This window comes from Perna viridis, chromosome 2 (genome assembly GCF_037379345.1).
Source record: "Perna viridis isolate PV_CMFRI_1.1 ecotype Kerala chromosome 2, ASM3737934v1, whole genome shotgun sequence".
NCBI lineage: Eukaryota > Metazoa > Mollusca > Bivalvia > Mytilida > Mytilidae > Perna > Perna viridis.
In genome coordinates, this window is record NC_142446.1 from 60,397,859 (window position 1) to 60,419,773 (window position 21,915).

Sequence of the window (21,915 nt, forward strand, 5' to 3'; positions counted from 1 at the left end):
TAATTTCTTCCATGGGATTTTTTTCTCCCATGGGATATTTTGTGTTACAATACAATGATAGTCATAGAGAGTGTATGCCTTACATATTCACTTAGTGCATTTTTCTTTTGTGCAGTATGAATAAAAAAGCTGAATGACTAAAAGAGAGAGGTTTTTTGTATTGTTTTGGGATGTTTTTGAAGTTTTTAATCTTTTATAGCTTTGAAATGAAATCACTTTGAAAATTCACTTATCAACCACAAATGTAAAACAACGAAATAGAAAAAAATATTCAAAGACACTCTGACTATAAATATGCTGTTTAAAAATAATAAACTTAGAATGCTTATGAGCAGTACTTTTATCTTAGTATTTAAATAAATTACAACAATTCTAATGGAAGTCTAAATTCGGGTCCATAATCCTCTTTTTGGCACTTCTTTTTCTTCTTGGTCAGCTTCAACCCATGAAACATGCTTCCTTTCTAGTCTCTGTAGAATAAAACAAGTAAAAATATTTATGTAAACAAAATATATAAAATATTATACCATTTTATTTGTAATTAAAGTAATCTTATTTTTTCTTACTTGATATATGTTTATTTCTAATATCAACAGCCGAAATTACTTGCAATCAGACATCTAAAAGATAACATGAACAGACAAACAGACACGCAGATAAAGTGTTTTCTATATAAGTTGGTGGCAGCACTTTTGATTTATTGCACAGAGTATGAACAGATAGACGGACACCAGTATGCCAGAATATGTCCCGTCTCAAAGAGCAGGAGTACAAAAATTCTGGAGAACAGTGTATACCTGATATGATTAGTTATCAAGTTTGCATATACTGAATTAGTCATTCACCATAGAGGCAAGCAGGTGGCTGTTCCCTGAAATGGTGAAAAACAATTCTGCATGATAATACATATGGTATCTTTCAATTTAGTTGAATTAATTTTCATTGCAAGCATCCTTAAAGCAATTATCTTGTAATGCACATAAGTAACGTTCAATGTTAAGTCCAACATGCTGGGGGTAAGTTTAATCAAAATTAATTAAGAGATTGTGGAGAAAGCTGTCGTTGAACTTTCTAAAAATGTAACAAGTTTAGTGTAGTCTGAGTTGCTCAATTGCTTTTGTTACTTTGTGTGTATGATTTTAGTTACTTTATGTTCTTTGTTGTGTATGTCTGTTTTCCATGTCTGGTCTTTGTCCCTGAATTACATTCCTTTGCTTGCCGCTATTACATTGGTTTCCTGGATTACCTTTGAAACACAAGGTATGTTAGTGGTGCAAAGAGAAGAGCTTAAAAAATAATGGTCCAGTTCAACTATAATTTTAGAATAGGACTTGACAAACTCTATTTGCAAGAAGACGTAGATACATGTACGTTATGTCACTCATCTAATATCCCCTTTTATTTTAAAAATGAAATTTGTCATTGAGAAAAGGATTTAAAAGTTATTAAATAGTAATCGTTTGAGAATATATGCATGTCAATCAAATGTATGTATTGACCATGAAATAATGAACTCAAGTAGTAAAGCTATAATATTACATGTATATAGGCTAGAGCCAATTTCGAAAAAGGCATCCTGTTAAGGTTTTTAATGCACCTTCCTAACACATGGCTAATTTTGGTATGGATTAAAGGAAAAGTCATCATAGCTTAAGATTTTATTGGTCGTAAAAGTTTCCCGTGGTCACGTTTCTTAAACATCTCGTGAGATCAAAGATACACTGTAAGTCGAAAAGCTTGTATTAATTATACAGTGAGATTCAATTCAATATATTTTTGAACTTTTGATGCTGAATTATTTCTTTTCTGAATAGAAAGATAAACCATTGAGAATTGATAAAAACAATATTAAAGTATAAATAATCAAATGCAACGACATTATTGTCGCCCCCCCCTTAAAACAGCACAAAAACATTATATTACTTTAGATTTCTTATCAAAATAACCTATTTGAATGTTCATGAGTCTTTTTTAATTTCGACTACATGTAAGCGATTTATTCACTTAATGAAGATCAATGATGCGACTTAATATTTTAACAAGCCTTTATAATAAATAGCATGGAACTGTCTTCCGGGTTGTTTTTCGTGTTTATCCCGGCCTCGTTTTATTCATTGTGTAAATTGAAACATTCCTTTAAAAGACATAACATTTGCGTATCATGATCGAGTTTCAGTCCCGTTGAATGCATAACCTGCCTCTGAAACGTATACAAAGCCAATAAATAGGCATCGTTGTATTATATGCCAAACTGTCACACAGCAGAAACTAACCGCTTATCAACTGATAAAATATTCTTTAATGCTTTAAGGAAAGGTGGTGTTATAGAATGTTACTTATTGAATTTGATACATTCGATGACGTTCCTTCAAACAAAATTAGGCATCACAAAAGTTATTATAAGACTCATACAAGTAAACGACAACTTATATTCTTGGTTGTGATTGTCTGTTTTCCATGTCTAGTCTTTGTCCCTGGATTACGATTTTTTTTTTATTTCGGCTGGAATTTTGGTTCCCTTGATTACTCTTCAGTCTCAATAGAGTTTTTCAATATCATTTAAAGAGTAAAAGAAAACTCACACGAAGTTAAACTACTTTTTTTTTGGGTACATGTCCAAACCAATTGACTCTAACTTATACCTTACACAATTGGTCGTCTTGTATTTTGTGCAAAAAGATCGGAAACTCCATCGTATTCATTTGTATTTCCAAATAAAGCATAACTTTGGCGTGATACAGAATCGACAAAAAATCAAATGAGAACATGTTCGTGTACCATTCGCGTGACTTATCAAATCTATAAGTGTAGAATTGTTCGTTCTGAAAAAAAGGTCTCTTGCTGAAAAATACAAATATCGCTTTCTGCATACAGACAAGTTATTCAAATACGCGTCGTTTAGACTTCAACTCATTTTAGCTCACCTTGCCAAAGGCCATGTGAGCTATTGCCATCACTTGGCGTCCGTCGTCGTCGTCGTACGTCGTCGTTGTTAACAATTATACAAAACTCTTCTCCTCTGAAACTACTTGACTGATTAGAACCAAACATGGTATAAATGTTTCTTGGGGTATCCTGCATAGAACTGATGTGGGCATTTTTGATTTGTTGAAGAACATGGCCGCCGTTAGACAGTAGTTTTTCACACTTATCTCGAAAACCGTTAGGTTTAGTTAAATTCTGACACTGTGTAAAAGTGTTCAGCATGATGAGATCTATCTCTGGTCAAGTTTTGGTTTTAATCCGTTAAGCCATGTTGGAGTTATTGCCCCTTTTCAACGATTTTTGCTGTTTTTTAATATTTTTTTCTTTCAAAAATTTTCTCCTCTGACACTATTTGACCAATTGAAACCACACTTGGTATGAATGTTTCTTGGGACATCCTGCATAGAACTGTTGTGGGGATTTTTTATTTGTCGAAAAACATGGCCGCCGTGACTAAAATAGAACATAGGGGTCAGACAGTAGTTTTTCACATATATTTCCAAAACCGTTAGGTTTAGCTAAATTTTGACGTGGATAAAAGTTTTCAGCATGATGAGATCTATCTCTGGTGAAGTTTTAGTTTTAATCCGTTAAGCCATGTTGGAGTTATTGCCCTTTTTCAACGATTTTTGCTATGTTCAATGTTATTTCTTTCAAAGATCTTCTCCTCTGACACTACTTGACCAATTGAAACCAAACTTGGTATGAATGCTCCTAGGGATATCTTGCATAGAACTGATGTGAGGATCCATTAAAAAAAACTGGCCGCTATTACTAAAAATAGAACATAGGGGTCTGACAGTAGTTTTTTGCATATATCTCAAAATCGTTAGGTTTAGCCAAACTCTTTCAGTTGCTGAAATGATCCTTATTATAAGGCCTTCAAAAGTCTTTAGGGATCAAAGTTGTCAGTTGACTCTTTGTTGAACATTGTAGTTGACAACCTTTGCATGTTTGTACTTTATATATTCCCACTGTTTTCTGCCATTACGGTGTCAAAGTTGACATGAATGCTGAAACAGTAGATGGAAATGATTCTTTTTACTCAATAGTTAGTGCTACATTTCATGTTTGTGAGGAGGTAAGTCGCAATAAAAATTAAATACTTGGCAACGGAATCAGAGAATCACCAGTTGTCGAATAAAAGCCCAGCCAATAGAGGAAAAAGTTTCATCGATTAAGCATGCAGCTGATACTGTTCAGAACAACTAGGCTTTTCTAAGCCATTGACATGTTTTCTTTCCATGACGAAACCTCTCATTACTTCGTACTTCTTCAGAAATTTGCCAGGTACTACTGTTGAGCTACCATGTAAATTACCTACAATTGACAGACAGAAAATTCTTTTGTGTACTGTGTTCAACAAGCAGAAATACAATATCAGTGGTGTGCTGATATATGTGAGCAGGCATTGTCAACCGTTTTCTATGCATACTAGAGCGTCTGTTTTCAGTTACACATTCTGCGGTTTGTTGGCTATTATGCTGTACTCTGCCGTGTTTTAATTCATCATTAGGAAAAAAAATTGGGAAATGGGAGTCTTTGATATATGTTGGTAGATACAGATTTATATACAGTCACTCCTATTTAACAAATGCTTATAGGAAAACAATCCAACTGTGCTTACGAAGTTCCATACTTCTGTGTAAGACATATAGCCGTCTGGAGCTGTTTTTGGAGAGCATTTTTGTGGTTGTATTAGGTAACACGAATGTCTCGAAATACCTAAAGTATTTTGGCATGCCGCATAGAACATTTGACAGTTGTATGAGCCGTTCTCTCACATTGGGCAATCATTAAAATTAAAATCATCAAAAAGCAATAAAAGCAACCGCGGATAGAAAATGAAGAAATTTTAAGAATGGGCATTTATAATTAGCCTCTAACTAAAAGGAGAACAATTTAAAGAAACTTTGCGAGCACGCTCACAATACCCAACACACAAACATTTACACACTGAAGTATATTCAATCATTTACATGTAAGTAACCAAATAAAATATTGCCCATTGACCGATGTATGTGAAAAACGTCTAAGATATTATTGTTACTAATCATTCCCTATAGTTTGAAGTAAATCGGTAAAAAACGGAGGCGTTACCTAAGCCAGAAGACGTTATGACGGACGCACGGACACAGGTACGCCCGTACGGACAGATACTTGAACGGATCAGAACATCAAATATCTGCAACTTTTCGTTGGATATAATAAACAAGTGTCTTCGATTATAAGTTAAGGCTTTAAGACCTTTTCCCGCGTTTTTGCGTTTTAAAAAGACAGCATTTCGAGCAATAAAGGAGCGAATCAACCACGATCTTAGGTTTGCAAAAATAGATAAATATGTTCTTGTGACGAAAACATAAGTTTTTTGTATGTTTATAGGGCAAAAAAATGCCGGTCGTTTAATGTGGGAACCCCCAAAAAATTTGTTTTTTTTTTACAAAATAATGCGTTTTTCCTAAATTCTAAAGAATTTCTAGAAGGTAAATTTAAAAATGAATAAAGCTAAGATTTAAATTGATTAAAAAGAAATTTTGATATAATTTTAAAATATGGTTTATTTTTAAACGACGCTTTTATTTAAATGTTATATGATTTTGAAATACTCATTTTTTGCAGTTTTTGCAGTTGTGACCACTTCCCAGTTTTTGGACCAAGCAATTCTGAAAGTACGATTAGAGACCTTTCCAAAGATATATAATATAGCCATGTGTTAGATAGGTGCATTAAAACCTCGAAATCCCTTGTTCGGTACTCGCCTAATATACAGTCCCTGACACAGTTCTAAAAGATGAAAAGATATTGCGGTATCTGAAGGTACATGTATATAAAATAATTTTTAAATAAAAATGTAATATTTGTTTGAAAAATTGTTTTGTAAATTTAATGTCAAAAGTCAAACTGTATTTATAAGTCATCCCGATTTCAGGAACTTCCCGTAGCCAAGTTTTGCCGTTTAGTTGAATATTGTAGTTTTTTTGTACATGTACTTTTAGATCTTTGATACTGTAGTGACATGTAATGCATGTGACAAGTAATGTTGAATAAATACCATTAGTAACCACTTGCAGCCATAACTTGTGCTTGCAGAAATATACAGAATGTATTAGAGTCACATAATTTTGCTAATCTTGAATAAGAAAATAAGACAAATATTTTTTTGTTTCAAAATAGTCCGAATGGATGGCCTTTTAAAAAGCTAATCTTGTAATATATTTAAAAAAGTTAAAACCCCTTCGAAAGATCACCTCCCGTTTAGGAATCTCTAGGTCGAACCGCCGTTGACATCTTTTTCACGTGCACAATGTATGCGCAATTTAAAGCGGAAGAATACTCGTAGAATTCTCGGAAGTAATTGTATATTAGGTTTTGCAATGTAGTACATTCAAGGGCTAATAAGCTTTTACCCGTACAATACGTCATATTGTACTGGTTAAAGTCCGCAATTGGCCTTGTGTATTTGACTAGTTAGTCAATGAAATTATAATTTTGTAAGGTTTTCCATATTGGCCTAGTTATTTGTCCTCGGCTAAAAATATAGGACTTCGTTTACCCTTCAGTCCAATATGGCTAGCCTCGGACCAATGACTACGCCGATATCGAAAACCTGACGCAGTAATACGATGTACTATACATCTGGTATGAAATACGAAAATTTCGAATGTAATTCATGTGAATTGTCATTCCTAGCAATTATTCCCTCCCGATTTGAGTGGGGCATACGCCAAGCACTTCATCCCTTAGGTCCTCGCCTGGTGTATTTAATATATGACTTTAAGCAAAGACGTTACGCCCGCTATTGCGGCTGTGTCGAAAAAAAAACACACCTATCTAAACTATAAATGACTATTGAAAACAATCAAAACTGTGCTTATGTGAAAGCTGTATACTGTTGGAATCGGGACAAATTATAATTTCTGAATATTTGTCGCACATGGTAATTCTAAATCTTTATTATCAATTAAATTTTCTGAAAACCCGTAAAAAAATTCCGTATGTCAGGTGTAACAAACTATAGGTCCAAAAAAGCTAAAATAGTGAATTGCGCTATTGCAGAAGGTACGAAATTCTCCAAATTTTGCTTGGAAGAATAATTTCATATGTTCTTTTTGAGATAATTATCGAAACTGCGTTAATTTTAGGCAAAACAAATATATAGTGCAAAAATGAAAGTGTTGGTAAATGGTCAGATTTCTAAAAGTGTTCAATAATCAAATTCTATTATTAATGTAAGAACTCATTTACACAATCAGCTGAGAATTTCTTCTATGAAATAATGATACTTTGTAATTGTACATACACATATTTCATTATGGTTTAAACCATTTAAAACGAATAAAATTCGAACAAAACAAATGTCTAGAGCGATTTGTCGAACTTTCACTTTTTGAACGTTTGGAACGTTTTCCGTCGATCTGGAAATTATGAAATAAAACGGAAATAATTTCCGCTTTAGATGACAAGAACCAGACACTTATACTCGTCTTTGCAATTACAAGTATAGAACGTGCAACTGAAAGAGACGAAAAAATCGAAATCAAAGAAATATAAAAAGACTGAAAGTGTCAGTATTTTGTCATATTAACAAACGAAAGAATAAACCAAAAAAAGGAAAGAATAAATTCTTATAGTTTATAGGAATTCGATCGGAGTTGAATGACTGAAACGCCAAATAGAGTTGACAGAACTTTATAAAGGTATAGAAAAGTAGAATGCTAATAGATAAAATGAATACAAAAAAGGGAGTCATAAACATTTTTTTTTTATTTTGGAAAACGCAAATGAGCAAATGAAATGAAAATCAATGAGCGGCTATCTGATGGGTGCTGATGAAAGCCCGATTTTCTGATGAATATCGAAATACTCAGTTGCGAAAGGTACAAATTCTGCTATTTGCACATGTTACATAAATCATACATGTGTATCAAAATGTACATTTTAACTTATCGCAGGACAAAGTTGCTATGTTCCTTCTCTAGACAGACTGAGTGTGCATGTATGTGGCGGTTGCATTCCACACCGCGGTGCACATGCAAGTGCAAATTTAATTTACCGGTAGTACTGATAATGAAATTAGTTAATCTTTTCGATTTTGTAAGAAATGTTCAAGATGTTTTAATTGCTACCACTCAAAAACTATTGTATATTTTGCTTTACTGTACACGTGTTTCAATAAGCAAGCAAGCAGGAAACGAAAAGTGTCACAAACGTCGAATTTTATGTTACCGAATGTTCCGCAATAGCGTGCGTAACGTCGAAATGCTTTGAAGTACACTATGTATACTAGCAAAAGAAAAAAGAAACGATATGGTAAATTGCAACAAACATACCAGCGTCTTACCAAATTACAGAAAATTAACTAAATATTTTCAGAGATCACCAAAATAAATATAAAAATCCTTGATATTGTTAGCAGCCCTATATCCGCTATTTCATTTTTGTTGCCCAAATTCAAGAAAGGGCGTACCGGGCTTACGCCCTCATAAAATTAAGGGTTTAAGCTGCAAGAAATCTGGTTTTTCAGTAATCTCTTCCCTAAATCCCCAATCCACCTTTGATTTCCTTCCTTGAGTTTTAGCATCCGTTATATTTTTTTGTGCTCAACCTCGAAGCGAAAGTCACATATGTCAAATAAGGTTTCTTAAACAAAAGCCATTTACCATACACTGCTTTAGGGATATACAATATTTCACAGCAGCATTATTATAGACCTGTATTTACAATCTGAAGGATGGGGACCCATTGTCTGATTTAACTAAATGATATACTCATTACAAGTGAATGTTGAAGGATGATCACCTGTAGGTTTTGGACTATGGGAGTTAAGGCTATTAACTGCTCATTTATTGATGTATGCCAATGTCGATTCTTGAATCTTTCCCAAACCGATAACTCAATAAATAGTTAAGCATGTGAGTACCCCGGTTTTTATGGTCAAAGGACTAGTTGCTTATTATTCATCAAATTAAATACATTACAGTATTAGTCAATATGATTAATCAACACCATGGTCCCAGTACAAAGTATGTGTACATACAGTCACATGCAGACATGCTACGGGCTAAATTTACCATTGCGGATTAGTCACTAAATGAATCCATATTGATTAAAGGGTGTTATTATCATATGGACAGTTAATTTGAGACTCTCTCTCTCTCTCTCTCTCTCTCTCTCTCTCTCTCTCTCTCTCTCTCTCTCAAAAAGAGATTTCCTGTTTATTTATATCACTCACATGTACATGTAAGGGGATAATGCATCGATCATGTTTGCAAATTTTCTTTTGTTCATAAGAAGATATTTTCACTTCATCGCGTAATTTAATACCAAACAGTTGAAGGGATCTTTTAATGATTATTGTAACTTTGAATTATGTAAAAGTGTAGACAATGCAAATATCGAGTTTCTCTGGCAATGCATTTAATTGAAGGGAAAATAAGCTGATAGGGATATATCCAACAGGTAGTGTATATTGAAGTCCCTGGCGAATGGAATTAATGCCTATATTGAGTTATGGTAAACTATCTGTACAGTCTGTATTACATTGTAATATTTGAGTGAGCAGATCCGTAGACACTTTCAATAGGCATTTGACAAATCTAAATGCGCTTAATTAATCGATGACGCACAGTGTAATGCTTACTTGCCTATTGGGTTAATGCACAAATGCACAGTTTAAAAAAAAATGATAAAAAAGAGGGGTTCCATAACCAGCATCAGCTGGATCTGACACTGTATTCCTTAAATGGCGGTCAAATATATTACAAAGCATAGTTTTTTTATTGTTCACTGCAGCTGTCTTCTTCTGTACGTGTAGAATAACGCTATTCTACACAAATACTTACATGTATGCACCGGATTACAATACTGGCGCATCAAACCATAAATGACGATTAACTACTTAACCTATACATATATCAGGTTGAGACACTCAGACTATAGAACTTTGTAAATCGCATGTTACATCAGCTACTAATTCACTCTTTATATTTTCAATGTGCAATATAAGTACATGTATAATCACTATGTTAAAAGTTTATTTTTGTAAGAAGACGTATTTTTTCGATTTTTTTTTTTTTTTTTTTTTTTTTTTTTTTTTTTGGTTTTGCTGTGAAAATATACGAATTAAGTAATATTAAGGATCATTTATTCAACATAACTATAAGAAATAATGATGTCTCATCAAATATCCAACAAATATATGCAAGAATAAGGAAATTTTTAAGAGAATATATAAGTTCCCATTTTCCTTACGAACTGTATCATTTTATGCCTAAAAGTGGACACACTAAGTATATTAAGTGATGTCAAACCCACACGACGGAATAATGTATATGTGAAATGGACACAATAAACAGGTACTCCAGCAATGCTAGAGGTTGTATGGCAAGCTATTTTCTGACTTGGTGCCATCCTAACCTCTGGCATCTGACATGTTGAATTCACAAAAGTGGCTTAAAGCATTTTGGAGTCATTTGTCCTATTTCTACTAAAAACCCCTTTGTAATGAATATAAATCTAGAAGTCCTGAATTTCAAGCTATTTAATATAAAAGAAGAAAGGGAGCTTTAAACATTACACAAAACTTCAGCAATATAACTGAAAACCTAGCCTTTTACCAACATGTCAATGACAAAGGAACAAAAACTGTATGCCATGACACCACCAGCTTCTGTTGTTTCTTTCTAGGTTAAACTATGCTTATTGGTAATCATTAACGAAACCTATTAATATGCATTAATGCAATCAGATGGTTAAATATATATATATAACGTTTCAGAATGTGACGACTCTATTCGCTACACTGCTCCATCGGATCAAATTGATACAGGAAAGATAACGTAAACTTATAGAAGGTTCTGAAAAATCCCCAACGGTGTTAGAATTGTCAAATTTGCGAAGCAAATGTTTGGTCGTTCCCTCCGCGGGACTCGAACTCGTACCGCTGTGACAAACACCGCCTGCACTAAGTCCAGCGCCCTAGACCACTCGGCCAGCTAGGCTATATAAAATTTATTTCGCTGGCCGGGTCATTCCTCCTCGTAGGATTAATCTAGGGCTGTAACTTAGTACACGATGTATGGTAGTACATATATATTTATGATTTGACCGTAAAAAAAGAAATCATTATATTATGTTCATATGAAAGAGTTATTAAACAGTACTTGTAGTGACTACAAGTAAATTTATTTCGCATGAAGTATCCCAACTTTCTAGATATTTCTAATAGGACAAGTTCATTTTCAATGGAGATTGCCATATTGAAACTTGTCTATATTCATTTTTTCATTTGTTTTATTTTATACGCAGCTCCATGTATCTTTGAAGATATTATTTCATTATTTGACACAGGTTTCCACTAAATTTACAAGAATTATGGTGGTTTTTTTCTTAATAGTGGGAGTATTGATAAAAGGGACTTTTCAAATGGTGTGAGACATATTATAAAAGTGATCAAAACAGAAAGCATATTGATATATTATCTACTTATTGTGCAATTGTCCTTTATACTTTTGTCAACATCTTATGTCCACAATGTTTGCTGTGGTATTAGCAAAATAAATATACATGTACTTACTATGAATAGTTCATGGAATGATTTTAAAGTTTTATAAATGAAACTTGTGTGTAACGTATTGTCCTAAACTGTAAAGCAGATTCTTCCAATAACTTCATTCCCTGTAAATAGGTCCCCCTTGAGAACAAATATTACCACAAAAACAGGTAGGCTCCTACAAAGAGAAATCTAAGTACAGAAGTTCTTAGTCAATTAAGAAAAAAATCTGCACAAGGTATATTCTATAGAACATTATGTACACATGCCAGCATACCAGAATTCATTCGGGGCAAATTATCCATCATTATATTCCTTCATGGACATCTGCATATGATACCCAATTTCCCTATAAAATTTCACTAATATCCCTACAGCAGTTTGGGAAGAGTAAGTATTACAAGAAATATTGCCTGAGGGTGGTTTCCTATATTCTCCCAAACTTTGAGGGGGTAAGAAATAGTGATATCTCATCAAATATCAACAAATATACGCAAAAGTAGGGAAATTTTTCAGAGAATATATAATTCCCATTTTTCTTACGAATTGTATCATTTTATGCCTAAAAGTGGACACTTTAAATACAAAATATTTATGTTTCCTATGAAATCTTCAGATATAGCCTAGTATAAACTATTCATAACATTAAAATAACTGTTAAAACTTACAAAAAATTAACATACAGTACCTGAACCAATTCACAGAACTAAAATTGTGATCTGTCATTGATCATTGATCTGTAGAATGAAGTTGCTTCCATTTGTGACATATGACACAGTTGAGTACAGTTAAACCCTTCTGATTCTGCTTATTTCCCCGTCTAAAGTTAATCCCTACAAGTATTAACTGTACAATTCCTGCATTTTAAAAGAGTGAAATATTAGTTTCTTAAGGTAAATAAAAGCCTTGCAATAATTCCAAGAAGGACATAAAGAAGAGGTTATACATTTTTGGTCAAATGAATAATTAAGTAGTGCAAATTACACTGCAAAATTTCTCTTTATGACAAATGAAAAATACTTTGCAGAGCACGGCTTGATGCAGCCAGACAAGTTCATCCCTGACCCAAAGAGTTTGGTCAAGTATTGAAAGGTTACAGACCTCCAATTCAACCAATGAGCATTTGGAACGTACGTAAAAATAGTCCTACGCAGAAATTACCCCTGTTCCTCATAGTGCTGTGAAAAAAAGTGCTCATCTTATTTAAAAAATTTAAACAGTTTCTGAAAGGAAAAACATTTCTGTACATTTTATAGGTGTATTTTGCTTCTTGTGATGTGAAGCCTAATCTCCATAATGATTTCTAAATATACCCCTATCATGTGAAAACACTGGGATTTCCCATGCAATTTATAGACCCTTCACTTCCGGTGACCAGTACTGCACTGCAAGTCTGCTAACCCCACATGCCACTCTTAGGATTGTGAGCTGACATATGTAGAATCATGCTGATATAAGTCCTCTGCAGGTTAAAGTTAAGGTTAAGTCCAGAGAAGTCATTGAATATTGTGAAATTAGCATAGAAGCCTATGGGAAGTGTAATTAGTGTTTTCTAGCCTAAAACACTACTCAAGCATGTCAAGCTTCATAAAATTTAGAAATTTGATTTTGGTTTGACATTTGACACATGACAGGAATTTGACTAGAATGACAAAAACTGTGATCCCCTTTTGGTTCTTAACTCCTAAATGGTTTGAATCACAACGACCAAAACCATTCAAAATCTTCATTTTGGGAGAGGGGTATGGCACCTTGTCTTACAATTTCAAAGAGATCCATGCTTTGTTTTTACTGATATCGCCAGTACTTAAACATATAACTTTGAAGCTACAGTAAATTTTTAAGATTTGAGTGGTCTAGGTTTACTCTCAGTAGTTCTCTGTGCAGAATTAATGCTGGAGGACTTCAGAATTGTCTGTCTAGCTTGAATATATATTGTGATACATGTGGGCTCGATGTTAATATTAAAAAAATCTAAATTCATGATATTTAAAGCTGCATTAGCTGCCAAATTTGTTCAGTTTTGATTCTCCTGAATTTTGCTGATTCAATGAAATAAGTTTGTCGTAATTCAGTTGAAGCAATAAATGTCGATAATACCTACAGAATATTGCGGAAACAACGTTTTTTTAATCAGAGACAGAAGATAACTCAGATCTAATTATTTTTTGCCATTACTTCCGAAGATTGACGACAGGACATACATATGGGTTAAAATATTTTAACCTTGGTAAAAAAAATAACAATAACGGATACACAGGTAAGCACGTGTCTTGTTTTCGTTTCGTTTCGTCTATTTCTTGATTAGTTTTCAAATAAATAATGATCATATTTGAGCCACATTATATCACAATACGTAAATTTCAAAAGCATCCTTGCATTTTATTCAAACTTTTTTATTTAACGGTGTTCCTTTGCCGTTGAATAATCACTTTCGATTTGTTATTAAAGAAGCGACCCTTACAGCACATGCGCGGATTAAGGTCACCAGAAGCCACATGCATACGAATTTATTTTGGTCGATTTTTTGTCTTGCAAGACAATAAATACATAGACACCTATTTCATGTATTTAATGCATTTTATTCGTGGATATCAAATGAAATTATACAGGAAAAGTACAATTTAGTAGAAATAATTCAATGTTAATGTATATTTCAACAGAAACAAAATTTACGAAAATGACAGCTAATCCAGCTTTAGTAACACTGGTAGATTGGGGCCCAATGTGTAAAACTTATTTCATTGAATCAGCAAAATTCAGGAGAATCAAAACTGAACAAATTTGGCAGCTAATGCAGCTTTAAATATCATGAATTTAGATTTTTTTAATATTAACATCGAGCCCACATGTATCACAATATATATTCAAGCTAGACAGACAATTCTGAAGTCCTCCAGCATTAATTCTGCACAGAGAACTACTGAGAGTAAACCTAGACCACTCAAATCTTAAAAATTTACTGTAGCTTCAAAGTTATATGTTTAAGTACTGGCGATATCAGTAAAAACAAAGCATGGATCTCTTTGAAATTGTAAGACAAGGTGCCATACCCCTCTCCCAAAATGAAGATTTTGAATGGTTTTGGTCGTTGTGATTCAAACCATTTAGGAGTTAAGAACCAAAAGGGGATCACAGTTTTTGTCATTCTAGTCAAATTCCTGTCATGTGTCAAATGTCAAACCAAAATCAAATTTCTAAATTTTATGAAGCTTGACATGCTTGAGTAGTGTTTTAGGCTAGAAAACACTAATTACACTTCCCATAGGCTTCTATGCTAATTTCACAATATTCAATGACTTCTCTGGACTTAACCTTAACTTTAACCTGCAGAGGACTTATATCAGCATGATTCTACATATGTCAGCTCACAATCCTAAGAGTGGCATGTGGGGTTAGCAGACTTGCAGTGCAGTACTGGTCACCGGAAGTGAAGGGTCTATAAATAGCATGGGAAATCCCAGTGTTTTCACATGATAGGGGTATATTTAGAAATCATTATGGAGATTAGGCTTCACATCACAAGAAGCAAAATACACCTATAAAATGTACAGAAATGTTTTTCCTTTCAGAAACTGTTTAAATTTTTTAAATAAGATGAGCACTTTTTTTCACAGCACTATGAGGAACAGGGGTAATTTCTGCGTAGGACTATTTTTACGTACGTTCCAAATGCTCATTGGTTGAATTGGAGGTCTGTAACCTTTCAATACTTGACCAAACTCTTTGGGTCAGGGATGAACTTGTCTGGCTGCATCAAGCCGTGCTCTGCAAAGTATTTTTCATTTGTCATAAAGAGAAATTTTGCAGTGTAATTTGCACTACTTAATTATTCATTTGACCAAAAATGTATAACCTCTTCTTTATGTCCTTCTTGGAATTATTGCAAGGCTTTTATTTACCTTAAGAAACTAATATTTCACTCTTTTTCATACAAAATGCAGGAATTGTACAGTTAATACTTGTAGGGATTAACTTTAGACGGGGAAATAAGCAGAATCAGAAGGGTTTAACTGTACTCAACTGTGTCATATGTCACAAATGGAAGCAACTTCATTCTACAGATCAATGATCAATGACAGATCACAATTTTAGTTCTGTGAATTGGTTCAGGTACTGTATGTTAATTTTTTGTAAGTTTTAACAGTTATTTTAATGTTATGAATAGTTTATACTAGGCTATATCTGAAGATTTCATAGGAAACATAAATATTTTGTATTTAAAGTGTCCACTTTTAGGCATAAAATGATACAATTCGTAAGAAAAATGGGAATTATATATTCTCTGAAAAATTTCCCTACTTTTGCGTATATTTGTTGATATTTGATGAGATATCACTATTTCTTACCCCCTCAAAGTTTGGGAGAATATAGGAAACCACCCTCAGGCAATATTTCTTGTAATACTTACTCTTCCCAAACTGCTGTAGGGATATTAGTGAAATTTTATAGGGAAATTGGGTATCATATGCAGATGTCCATGAAGGAATATAATGATGGATAATTTGCCCCGAATGAATTCTGGTATGCTGGCATGTGTACATAATGTTCTATAGAATATACCTTGTGCAGATTTTTTTCTTAATTGACTAAGAACTTCTGTACTTAGATTTCTCTTTGTAGGAGCCTACCTGTTTTTGTGGTAATATTTGTTCTCAAGGGGGACCTATTTACAGGGAATGAAGTTATTGGAAGAATCTGCTTTACAGTTTAGGACAATACGTTACACACAAGTTTCATTTATAAAACTTTAAAATCATTCCATGAACTATTCATAGTAAGTACATGTATATTTATTTTGCTAATACCACAGCAAACATTGTGGACATAAGATGTTGACAAAAGTATAAAGGACAATTGCACAATAAGTAGATAATATATCAATATGCTTTCTGTTTTGATCACTTTTATAATATGTCTCACACCATTTGAAAAGTCCCTTTTATCAATACTCCCACTATTAAGAAAAAAACCACCATAATTCTTGTAAATTTAGTGGAAACCTGTGTCAAATAATGAAATAATATCTTCAAAGATACATGGAGCTGCGTATAAAATAAAACAAATGAAAAAATGAATATAGACAAGTTTCAATATGGCAATCTCCATTGAAAATGAACTTGTCCTATTAGAAATATCTAGAAAGTTGGGATACTTCATGCGAAATAAATTTACTTGTAGTCACTACAAGTACTGTTTAATAACTCTTTCATATGAACATAATATAATGATTTCTTTTTTTACGGTCAAATCATAAATATATATGTACTACCATACATCGTGTACTAAGTTACAGCCCTAGATTAATCCTACGAGGAGGAATGACCCGGCCAGCGAAATAAATTTTATATAGCCTAGCTGGCCGAGTGGTCTAGGGCGCTGGACTTAGTGCAGGCGGTGTTTGTCACAGCGGTACGAGTTCGAGTCCCGCGGAGGGAACGACCAAACATTTGCTTCGCAAATTTGACAATTCTAACACCGTTGGGGATTTTTCAGAACCTTCTATAAGTTTACGTTATCTTTCCTGTATCAATTTGATCCGATGGAGCAGTGTAGCGAATAGAGTCGTCACATTCTGAAACGTTATATATATATATTTAACCATCTGATTGCATTAATGCATATTAATAGGTTTCGTTAATGATTACCAATAAGCATAGTTTAACCTAGAAAGAAACAACAGAAGCTGGTGGTGTCATGGCATACAGTTTTTGTTCCTTTGTCATTGACATGTTGGTAAAAGGCTAGGTTTTCAGTTATATTGCTGAAGTTTTGTGTAATGTTTAAAGCTCCCTTTCTTCTTTTATATTAAATAGCTTGAAATTCAGGACTTCTAGATTTATATTCATTACAAAGGGGTTTTTAGTAGAAATAGGACAAATGACTCCAAAATGCTTTAAGCCACTTTTGTGAATTCAACATGTCAGATGCCAGAGGTTAGGATGGCACCAAGTCAGAAAATAGCTTGCCATACAACCTCTAGCATTGCTGGAGTACCTGTTTATTGTGTCCATTTCACATATACATTATTCCGTCGTGTGGGTTTGACATCACTTAATATACTTAGTGTGTCCACTTTTAGGCATAAAATGATACAGTTCGTAAGGAAAATGGGAACTTATATATTCTCTTAAAAATTTCCTTATTCTTGCATATATTTGTTGGATATTTGATGAGACATCATTATTTCTTATAGTTATGTTGAATAAATGATCCTTAATATTACTTAATTCGTATATTTTCACAGCAAAACCAAAAAAAAAAAAAAAAAAAAAAAAAAAAAAAAAAAATCGAAAAAATACGTCTTCTTACAAAAATAAACTTTTAACATAGTGATTATACATGTACTTATATTGCACATTGAAAATATAAAGAGTGAATTAGTAGCTGATGTAACATGCGATTTACAAAGTTCTATAGTCTGAGTGTCTCAACCTGATATATGTATAGGTTAAGTAGTTAATCGTCATTTATGGTTTGATGCGCCAGTATTGTAATCCGGTGCATACATGTAAGTATTTGTGTAGAATAGCGTTATTCTACACGTACAGAAGAAGACAGCTGCAGTGAACAATAAAAAAACTATGCTTTGTAATATATTTGACCGCCATTTAAGGAATACAGTGTCAGATCCAGCTGATGCTGGTTATGGAACCCCTCTTTTTTATCATTTTTTTTTAAACTGTGCATTTGTGCATTAACCCAATAGGCAAGTAAGCATTACACTGTGCGTCATCGATTAATTAAGCGCATTTAGATTTGTCAAATGCCTATTGAAAGTGTCTACGGATCTGCTCACTCAAATATTACAATGTAATACAGACTGTACAGATAGTTTACCATAACTCAATATAGGCATTAATTCCATTCGCCAGGGACTTCAATATACACTACCTGTTGGATATATCCCTATCAGCTTATTTTCCCTTCAATTAAATGCATTGCCAGAGAAACTCGATATTTGCATTGTCTACACTTTTACATAATTCAAAGTTACAATAATCATTAAAAGATCCCTTCAACTGTTTGGTATTAAATTACGCGATGAAGTGAAAATATCTTCTTATGAACAAAAGAAAATTTGCAAACATGATCGATGCATTATCCCCTTACATGTACATGTGAGTGATATAAATAAACAGGAAATCTCTTTTTGAGAGAGAGAGAGAGAGAGAGAGAGAGAGAGAGAGAGAGAGAGAGAGAGAGAGAGTCTCAAATTAACTGTCCATATGATAATAACACCCTTTAATCAATATGGATTCATTTAGTGACTAATCCGCAATGGTAAATTTAGCCCGTAGCATGTCTGCATGTGACTGTATGTACACATACTTTGTACTGGGACCATGGTGTTGATTAATCATATTGACTAATACTGTAATGTATTTAATTTGATGAATAATAAGCAACTAGTCCTTTGACCATAAAAACCGGGGTACTCACATGCTTAACTATTTATTGAGTTATCGGTTTGGGAAAGATTCAAGAATCGACATTGGCATACATCAATAAATGAGCAGTTAATAGCCTTAACTCCCATAGTCCAAAACCTACAGGTGATCATCCTTCAACATTCACTTGTAATGAGTATATCATTTAGTTAAATCAGACAATGGGTCCCCATCCTTCAGATTGTAAATACAGGTCTATAATAATGCTGCTGTGAAATATTGTATATCCCTAAAGCAGTGTATGGTAAATGGCTTTTGTTTAAGAAACCTTATTTGACATATGTGACTTTCGCTTCGAGGTTGAGCACAAAAAAATATAACGGATGCTAAAACTCAAGGAAGGAAATCAAAGGTGGATTGGGGATTTAGGGAAGAGATTACTGAAAAACCAGATTTCTTGCAGCTTAAACCCTTAATTTTATGAGGGCGTAAGCCCGGTACGCCCTTTCTTGAATTTGGGCAACAAAAATGAAATAGCGGATATAGGGCTGCTAACAATATCAAGGATTTTTATATTTATTTTGGTGATCTCTGAAAATATTTAGTTAATTTTCTGTAATTTGGTAAGACGCTGGTATGTTTGTTGCAATTTACCATATCGTTTCTTTTTTCTTTTGCTAGTATACATAGTGTACTTCAAAGCATTTCGACGTTACGCACGCTATTGCGGAACATTCGGTAACATAAAATTCGACGTTTGTGACACTTTTCGTTTCCTGCTTGCTTGCTTATTGAAACACGTGTACAGTAAAGCAAAATATACAATAGTTTTTGAGTGGTAGCAATTAAAACATCTTGAACATTTCTTACAAAATCGAAAAGATTAACTAATTTCATTATCAGTACTACCGGTAAATTAAATTTGCACTTGCATGTGCACCGCGGTGTGGAATGCAACCGCCACATACATGCACACTCAGTCTGTCTAGAGAAGGAACATAGCAACTTTGTCCTGCGATAAGTTAAAATGTACATTTTGATACACATGTATGATTTATGTAACATGTGCAAATAGCAGAATTTGTACCTTTCGCAACTGAGTATTTCGATATTCATCAGAAAATCGGGCTTTCATCAGCACCCATCAGATAGCCGCTCATTGATTTTCATTTCATTTGCTCATTTGCGTTTTCCAAAATAAAAAAAAAATGTTTATGACTCCCTTTTTTGTATTCATTTTATCTATTAGCATTCTACTTTTCTATACCTTTATAAAGTTCTGTCAACTCTATTTGGCGTTTCAGTCATTCAACTCCGATCGAATTCCTATAAACTATAAGAATTTATTCTTTCCTTTTTTTGGTTTATTCTTTCGTTTGTTAATATGACAAAATACTGACACTTTCAGTCTTTTTATATTTCTTTGATTTCGATTTTTTCGTCTCTTTCAGTTGCACGTTCTATACTTGTAATTGCAAAGACGAGTATAAGTGTCTGGTTCTTGTCATCTAAAGCGGAAATTATTTCCGTTTTATTTCATAATTTCCAGATCGACGGAAAACGTTCCAAACGTTCAAAAAGTGAAAGTTCGACAAATCGCTCTAGACATTTGTTTTGTTCGAATTTTATTCGTTTTAAATGGTTTAAACCATAATGAAATATGTGTATGTACAATTACAAAGTATCATTATTTCATAGAAGAAATTCTCAGCTGATTGTGTAAATGAGTTCTTACATTAATAATAGAATTTGATTATTGAACACTTTTAGAAATCTGACCATTTACCAACACTTTCATTTTTGCACTATATATTTGTTTTGCCTAAAATTAACGCAGTTTCGATAATTATCTCAAAAAGAACATATGAAATTATTCTTCCAAGCAAAATTTGGAGAATTTCGTACCTTCTGCAATAGCGCAATTCACTATTTTAGCTTTTTTGGACCTATAGTTTGTTACACCTGACATACGGAATTTTTTTACGGGTTTTCAGAAAATTTAATTGATAATAAAGATTTAGAATTACCATGTGCGACAAATATTCAGAAATTATAATTTGTCCCGATTCCAACAGTATACAGCTTTCACATAAGCACAGTTTTGATTGTTTTCAATAGTCATTTATAGTTTAGATAGGTGTGTTTTTTTTTCGACACAGCCGCAATAGCGGGCGTAACGTCTTTGCTTAAAGTCATATATTAAATACACCAGGCGAGGACCTAAGGGATGAAGTGCTTGGCGTATGCCCCACTCAAATCGGGAGGGAATAATTGCTAGGAATGACAATTCACATGAATTACATTCGAAATTTTCGTATTTCATACCAGATGTATAGTACATCGTATTACTGCGTCAGGTTTTCGATATCGGCGTAGTCATTGGTCCGAGGCTAGCCATATTGGACTGAAGGGTAAACGAAGTCCTATATTTTTAGCCGAGGACAAATAACTAGGCCAATATGGAAAACCTTACAAAATTATAATTTCATTGACTAACTAGTCAAATACACAAGGCCAATTGCGGACTTTAACCAGTACAATATGACGTATTGTACGGGTAAAAGCTTATTAGCCCTTGAATGTACTACATTGCAAAACCTAATATACAATTACTTCCGAGAATTCTACGAGTATTCTTCCGCTTTAAATTGCGCATACATTGTGCACGTGAAAAAGATGTCAACGGCGGTTCGACCTAGAGATTCCTAAACGGGAGGTGATCTTTCGAAGGGGTTTTAACTTTTTTAAATATATTACAAGATTAGCTTTTTAAAAGGCCATCCATTCGGACTATTTTGAAACAAAAAAATATTTGTCTTATTTTCTTATTCAAGATTAGCAAAATTATGTGACTCTAATACATTCTGTATATTTCTGCAAGCACAAGTTATGGCTGCAAGTGGTTACTAATGGTATTTATTCAACATTACTTGTCACATGCATTACATGTCACTACAGTATCAAAGATCTAAAAGTACATGTACAAAA

General features: G+C 33.4%; 2 long non-coding RNA genes across 3 annotated transcripts in view; one reads left to right on the plus strand and one right to left on the minus strand.

Moving 5' to 3' along the window:
- Positions 1-325: 325 nt before the first annotated feature.
- LOC148626312 (uncharacterized) overlaps positions 326-21,915 on the minus strand; it is a 48,860-nt gene continuing 27,270 nt past the window's right edge. The window contains exons 2-5 of one of the 2 annotated variants that reach the window (XR_015920033.1): positions 12,225-12,369; positions 11,561-11,714; positions 798-871; positions 326-470 (exon numbers count right to left, since the gene is read on the minus strand). This is a non-coding gene — a long non-coding RNA (uncharacterized LOC148626312). The remainder of the gene's footprint in view (positions 471-797; positions 872-11,560; positions 11,715-12,224; positions 12,370-21,915) is intronic. The other variant, XR_015920032.1, reaches the window with a different exon arrangement.
- Positions 15,515-21,915, plus strand: part of LOC148626313 (uncharacterized) — an 11,156-nt gene continuing 4,755 nt past the window's right edge. Inside the window, exons 1-2 of the long non-coding RNA XR_015920203.1 lie at positions 15,515-15,649; positions 16,160-16,313. This is a non-coding gene — a long non-coding RNA (uncharacterized LOC148626313). The remainder of the gene's footprint in view (positions 15,650-16,159; positions 16,314-21,915) is intronic.